The 6,778-nt window shown below is 41.6% G+C and overlaps 1 long non-coding RNA gene across 1 annotated transcript; it reads left to right on the forward strand.

Moving 5' to 3' along the window:
- The first annotated feature begins 2,602 nt into the window (after window positions 1-2,602).
- LOC140906040 (uncharacterized) lies at window positions 2,603-6,431 on the forward strand. The gene is made up of 3 exons (XR_012157028.1): window positions 2,603-2,652; window positions 4,878-5,002; window positions 6,303-6,431. It is a non-coding gene; the product is annotated as an uncharacterized lncRNA (long non-coding RNA).
- The last annotated feature ends 347 nt before the right edge of the window (window positions 6,432-6,778 follow it).

Genomic DNA, 6,778 nt, shown 5'->3' on the forward strand with positions numbered 1-6,778 from the left:
GTGCATAAGCTGTGTGGAAATCCTTTGTTCTATCTTGATAACATTTTGAACCTGCTATTTGAACCAGGTTCACTGGAAAAAGCCACACAGTATTGTTCTGAGCTGGGTGGCACCTCGTTATGGGCTGAGTTAAAGCCTTGTTCAAATGGAATGTGCCTTTCATTTCAGATAGTTGTAAGAGACAGGTGAGGGGGCCACACTTACATCAGTGCCTAATAGAAACTAGTACCATGTGGATGAAGGGTGGGGATTGTGACCAAGTTGGGGACAGAAGGGGGGAGACTGTGAGAGAACACACAGAAACTGAAAAAGACAAGAACAGAAAGAGACAAAAAGGCAAGAAAGCCAAGCAGTAGCCTGTGATGACAGTGTGACTCTGGGAAAAAAGAGAGAGAGAATGTTTGGGTCTGTTGGCTAAAGAGGTTTGGGGCTGCAAGCTAAGCAATGGCTCCTGTTGTTCTTGGTTCTTCCTGCAGCCAGAGGAGCAGAAGTTTGTATTTTCCTTGTAAACAAGCAAGACTGCATCCAAGAGAATACCAGACTCCATCAATTTCTGCTTCCAACTGGAACATCTCCAGGGCTCTGCAATTTGACTAGCTGCTCGGGTCAAAAAGGGACAACAGTATTTTCTAGTCCTAGCAAATCAATGCAAACCCATTGAACTAAGATCACCTCTGTATTCACAATAAGGTTTGATCATATAAAAACTATTGAGATCCATATATTTTCCACCTTCACAGCCTTCAAACTCATGCACCCAGTTCTAAGATAAAACTTTAGAAACTCAGCCATCAGAGCCACAAGATCAGGAGTCACAGCTGTTATGTGGCTGATAAGGAGGCCAGTGTACCCTTACAGAGCTCAGTACGTGAATAGCTTTCATCTTTCTTTCTTTAACAAAGCAGAACACAAAACAGAGGCGCTTCCTAGGAGGCAACTCCCAGCAGTCCCTCTTCTCACCATTTCCCTCCTGCTTCCAACCGGCTGTGCTCATCCCATTCCTCTTAGAGCAACAGTGTCCAAATATGGCAAAACAGACAGAACTACTGTATGTGACCAGTGTAAATCTACTGCTCACAGGATAATTGTTTGCCTGCAGCTCTGCAGGTGCCTGGCATTTTCAGACATCTACGTCATTCTGGGGATCCCCGCATGTTCACTCACAATGCATGCTGTCTCCCCCAGAGTCTTTCACAAAAGAAATGGGAAGGTTGGGTAATGAAAAAGATACCACCACCACTCTTCTGTCTTTCGTTCTACGTTGATTAATAGGAACACTGTTTTCTAAGGCCCAACTCTGCAAGGTGCTCATCTCCCTCAATACCTTGCAAGAGCTGCTTGAGGGAATTCAGAGAGCTCAGTGCCCTGCAGGAAGTGTTCTGCACCTTGCAGAGCAGACAGTCCTCTGTACACAGTCCTGCAGCCGCTTAGTAGCTCATGTCAGTGTCCTGTAGTTCCTTCACATCTCCCCCCATAATATGCCCTCCAACTTCATTTCACTGAATGCAGTGTTTCTTTTAAACTGTTTTCTTCCTATAAAACTGAACTTACTTCTCCCTTTGAGACCATAAGGAATGACAAGAAAGAGAATGCCAATGGCTGTTTTGTATTTATCCCTGCAGGCTCCATGTAGACTGCAGCAGTCATCCGCCCCAGTCTGGCGTAATTCCCAGAAATAGTGCTTGCAGAAATATATATTCCTGGAATGACCTAAAAATAACCCAGTGGCAACCCCAAGTGTATGCTAAGTTAGATAGGTAAAGATATAAAGGGCATAAAGATATTTGTCCCTAACTATGAGTTGGCATAGCACATGAGGCATACTGGGTATCCTTCTACCATCCTTATTACCTTCCCTGACCTTAGTATCTGGACTCCTAGAAAACCTGAGGTACAGAGACATTAAGTGTCTTGCCCAAGGTCATACATTGTATCAATAGCAGGATGGAAAAGAACCCAACTATCCTAGTTGCCAGCCCTGGGACCTTCTACAAATAATTTAAAAGGCTCAAACCTAAAAGCCAGCTAAACTCACTTGCATTTATTTTTAATATTTCTAGTCTTTCCATTATTGTTATGTAAAATGATTGTATTCAATTGTCTTCAGCTGATTTGTGTATCTCCATTTTTTAACTGCAGTGTCTGATTGTCAGCAGAGTGCTTCCCAGATTACATAGGTGAAATGAATATATGAATATATTGTGAAATTAGCATGAAATGGACAATATGGCAAACTTATTTCATAGATCCAGACAAAAGACAAATGAAAATCAAGAATCCCTGCAACTTCCTCAAAAAGCATCTTATTGAATAAATTACACTTGGAAAGGCAGCAGTGGTTATTTTAATGGGTGAAGATTGATGATCAGGATCAGAAGCCTGTACCAGCAAACAAAGTACCTGCTTACAGTCCACCCCACTGCAAGTTCTCAATGTCAGAACTGAGTCAATCATTCTCAGCAAATAAAAGAAGCTACATTGTGTGGGTAATTTTTTCTTTTTTCTTTCTCACAGAATAGCTGCAGATTGTGATTTCCTCTGATTTATCTGTAATTCAAATTTACTTGACCAATTTATTCTCTTTTTTTTTCAAACTTCTTAGATTGGCTGTGAAGAATTTGCTGCAAGTATCTGATATTCACTATTCAAAATGTGAGTTGTGTTAGTTATGAATGGTGGTGGAAGTCACATGGTATTGTATCTGTACTCTAATTGGATGAATGTAACTTTGATGGTCGGGCAGAGGGCATGAAGAGGCACCAGGGCTCTGAATTTTTCAAATAAGGAGAATTCATGAATTTTATTCATTTTTTCTGGGCCAGATTCGCTTTACCTAAGACACTGGTCCAAGAAAAATGATGTCACGGTAAGATCTGTTGTCTAGGTGCACAGCTGCAATTACATTTTCTTTTAACACATTCACCCCAAATAATTGCACACGCACACACAGCCCTAGTTGCCAGGAGCACAGTCAGATCCTCATTTAATTGCCTGTGTGCCAGGGCTCTGGTGAGGATTATTGGAAACCCTGACCCCTGCTGTGTTAAGCAGTGTCCCTTTCAAAAACACTAATTGCCCAGCACACAATGAAGAGAAATGGTCACAGCAGCAGTAGATGAAGAATGTTGTCCCTCATTAGGCAAGTTTAGGCTTAAGGCATCAGCCTAGCTTTGTCATCACAACCTGGCACTTCTGCTATCTGGCAGTATTTGAGCGTGCATGCTTAAAATTTGCTTTCCATGAGCATTCAAGCAAGTAAAACTTGATCATTCAAATGTTCACAGAAAGCAAACACAAAAAAGGGCAGAAGCATGGGCAAAGTGAATTAATTTTCTAAATCACCAAACATTTTTATGGTATTTGTCCATTTCTACTGAATAAATTCAAATCTCATCCTCTGGAGGGAAGAGGAGAAAAAAAATCAACATGGAATCATCCAGCTAAGAGGCACAATGTTGATTCTGGATTTGCATTTACTAATGTTACAAACTGCTGCTTAACAAAATATTATAGTCTTAGCTTTGCAAGAGAGAGTTAAGAGACAAAGCAGGCGAGATAATACCTTTTATTGGACCAATAAAAGAGAATACCTCCCGTACCCTGTCTCTTTCATGTCATGAAACCAATACAGCTATGACCACACTGCAAACAAGAGATAGTTATTTCGGCAAGTAAAAAATGACAGCTCTGACAGTGAGTGTGTGTGTTTAAGTCTCAACAAGCAAAGGGGACAGGTTCCTAAATAGTAGGCACTCCAGGGCAACTGCATTACAGTAGAAATGGGTACCTTGTTTCAGATGAACTGAGAACTAACCTCTACCTTTGCTGAAAACTCAAATGAAGGGCTCAGTCCTACCAACTTTATCACAAAACACACTTTACTCCAGGAGTAGTTTCACTGAAATTATGGGCCTCCTTACATAGAATAGGTAAGGTACTACTCAAAGTGAGTAATGGGGCACATCAGAGCCCACCATTGAGGTTTATTTATCTTTCTCTCTCTCTTTGTTCTTCATTTGTATGAACCTCCCTTCTTCTCAGTTCTGGTCAGCACTCAAAGTGAAAGTACCAAAATAACACAATAGAGGCCATTGGTATTTCTGGTGTGACTAAATGCAGGAAATACCAGGAACCTCATGGGAAAGCCTATTCCCATGCTATTTCAAACCCTGTTTTGTAATCAAGGGTTCAGATCACAGTGCCACCACCATGCCTGGCATTAAGGCATAATCATGGTCCATGGTATGGAGCCATCTGGAACTGCATGGCTTCATGGCCACCTAGGTCTAAATCACACCTAGTCAAGGACAGATATGAAATATTTCTGTGATCACACAAGAGGTGCAAAGTGGCCTGGAGTCAGACTCCATTCAGTCAGACTCCAGTGGCTCTGGGAAATGACATCAGAGAGGCTGAGCCATGAGTAATTCCTTTTTGGAGTTTAGTAAGTGAGGGCAGGTTGATAGGCAGACAGAAGGGATCTTAACAAGGCAGCACTCCCTTTATACAGCACTCACAAAATGAAATTCTCAGCTGGGAGAGAAGATTGAGCCATCTGGCTGAATTACCCTTAGTTGGCATCAGGGAGGTATGCTTGACTTGCTCCCAGTGATTTCGCCCCTCAGCCCTAAGATATATTTCCCACTCTTTTTTAATTTTTAAAACTACAAACAGCCGATTCCCAATTCCCTTCATTCTTCCCCACAGCAGCTGTGCAAGATTCACTACAGCCTTAGGGCTGTTTATTACTGGGGGAAATCTCTCTTTCCTTTGTTTCTTGAGCACAGAGTTTGTATTTTATTAAACAATATTCACATCCCCTGAGGCCCTATTGGATACATTTTAGAAATCTAATAAAAATATTTTATATATTATAGATTATTTAACATCTGTATTATGGAAGGATCCATATCTGAATTATGGCAGCTCTGTCAACGCATCTACGAAGACAGAGCCCCTCTCCAGAAAAAGCATACAATCTAAGAAAAGCAACATATAGAAGGTGAGGGAGAGGGAGGATATATGCAATAAAAAAATATTAAACAATATCAGTTATCCCACCCACCCCTCTACCAAGCCATTAAACAGTCAGATGATAACCTGTGGAACTCTTTGCCAGAGGATGTTGTGAAGGCCAAGACTATAATAGGGTTAAAAAAAGAACTACTAAATAAATTCATGGAGGATAGGTCCATCAATGACTATTAGCCAGAATGGGCAGGGATGCAAAACCATGATCTGGGTGTTCCTCATCTCTATTTGCCAAAAGCTGGGAATGGACAACAGGAGATGGATCACTTGATGATTACCAGTTCTGTTCATTCCCTTTGAAGCCCCTGGCGTTGGCCACTATCGGAAGACAGGATCCTGGGCTAGATGGACCATTGGTCTGTCTCAGTATGGCAGTGCTTATGTGCTAATTTCTTGAGACCCTCATGATAAAAGTTTTAAGGGGGGATTTGAAGGAGCAGAAAGTAGTGGTCCTCTGGATCAGTTAAGACGGAGCAGTCCATGCAGAAGGGGTGGCATGAGAAAAAGTGCAAGGATGGTTGTGAAAGAAGTGGACAATGTGGAGGCTGGCCTCATTGATGGAATGAAGAGCAATTGGCAAGAATAGGCAAAGTTGTAAAGGTCCTTAATAGTGAGGACAGGAAGCTTGAACTTGACGTGGTGGAGAAGAAGGAGGGATTCAGAAAGAGGGTGTGATATGATCAGAATGACATGGTAAGAAGATTGTGTGTAGTGTTGTTGTAGCCATGTTGGTCCCAGACTATTAGAGAGACAAGATGGGTGAGGTAACATCTTTTATTGGACCAACTACTGTTGGTGAAAAAAAGAGACAAACTTTCGAGCTAAGAAGATTAACCTTAGCAGATGCATTTTGGTGGATGTCCCAGGAGCCAGAGAGCAGGAGGAGGCTGTAGCAGTCAAGATGTGAGATGATGAGAGTTTTAACTGTGTGGATGGAAAGAAAAATTTAAGTCTTAGCAATACTGCAGCAACGAAATGTTTTATAAAAACGTTGACTGCACATAGAGGCACATATACCTCTACTGTTCAAATAAGCGCTTTGATTCTCATGTGATGTGCTAAGCTCCCTGGACTCTGGCCAGATAAAGCCTTGTTCATGCTACAAATACAACTGAGTTGGGGATCGACTTCTAGCAGACACAGGCAAGACTCTAGACAGGTTATGGAACACAGCTAATTCTCTGTCTACACTACAAATTGCAACCGTATTTTGATTGGTTCAGGAGGCAACAGTACTGGAACCAAATCCTCTTCCTGTATTGTATTTCTAGTTCAGCCAGGCCCTAAAATTCCACAAGAGATAAGAGCTGGAAGTCGATATGCCAGAAGCAGAACAGGTCAACTGGAAATGAAGACATACCTCTGAAGCAAAACCTGTCCAAGATGAAGGTGGCATTTGTTTTGTGTGACTGTCATAATCTGACTGGTGTCCAGAAGTCTGAGATTATTCTAACAATGACACAGCCGTGGACTGAATTTCCTCAGTGACAAATGGAAGCAGGAGAGAATGGAAATAAGATGCTCATTGTCAATTCAAGTGAGTAAGAGTGTTACACACTATAATAAATGCATGCGTTCACTCTGCTCCATGTTTAATTTTTTAACCAGAAAGACAGCTTTGTTCTCAATGTTTGTGGTTGACCAAATAGAGCTGCAAGATATGTCTGAAGCCCAAAGAACACGGGAATTCAGTCACAAAGATATTTTATTTGCAGATGTGACCGTACAGGAAGATTGAAGATAGCAT

Source organism: Lepidochelys kempii, chromosome 2, assembly GCF_965140265.1.
Source record: "Lepidochelys kempii isolate rLepKem1 chromosome 2, rLepKem1.hap2, whole genome shotgun sequence".
Lineage (NCBI taxonomy): Eukaryota > Metazoa > Chordata > Testudines > Cheloniidae > Lepidochelys > Lepidochelys kempii.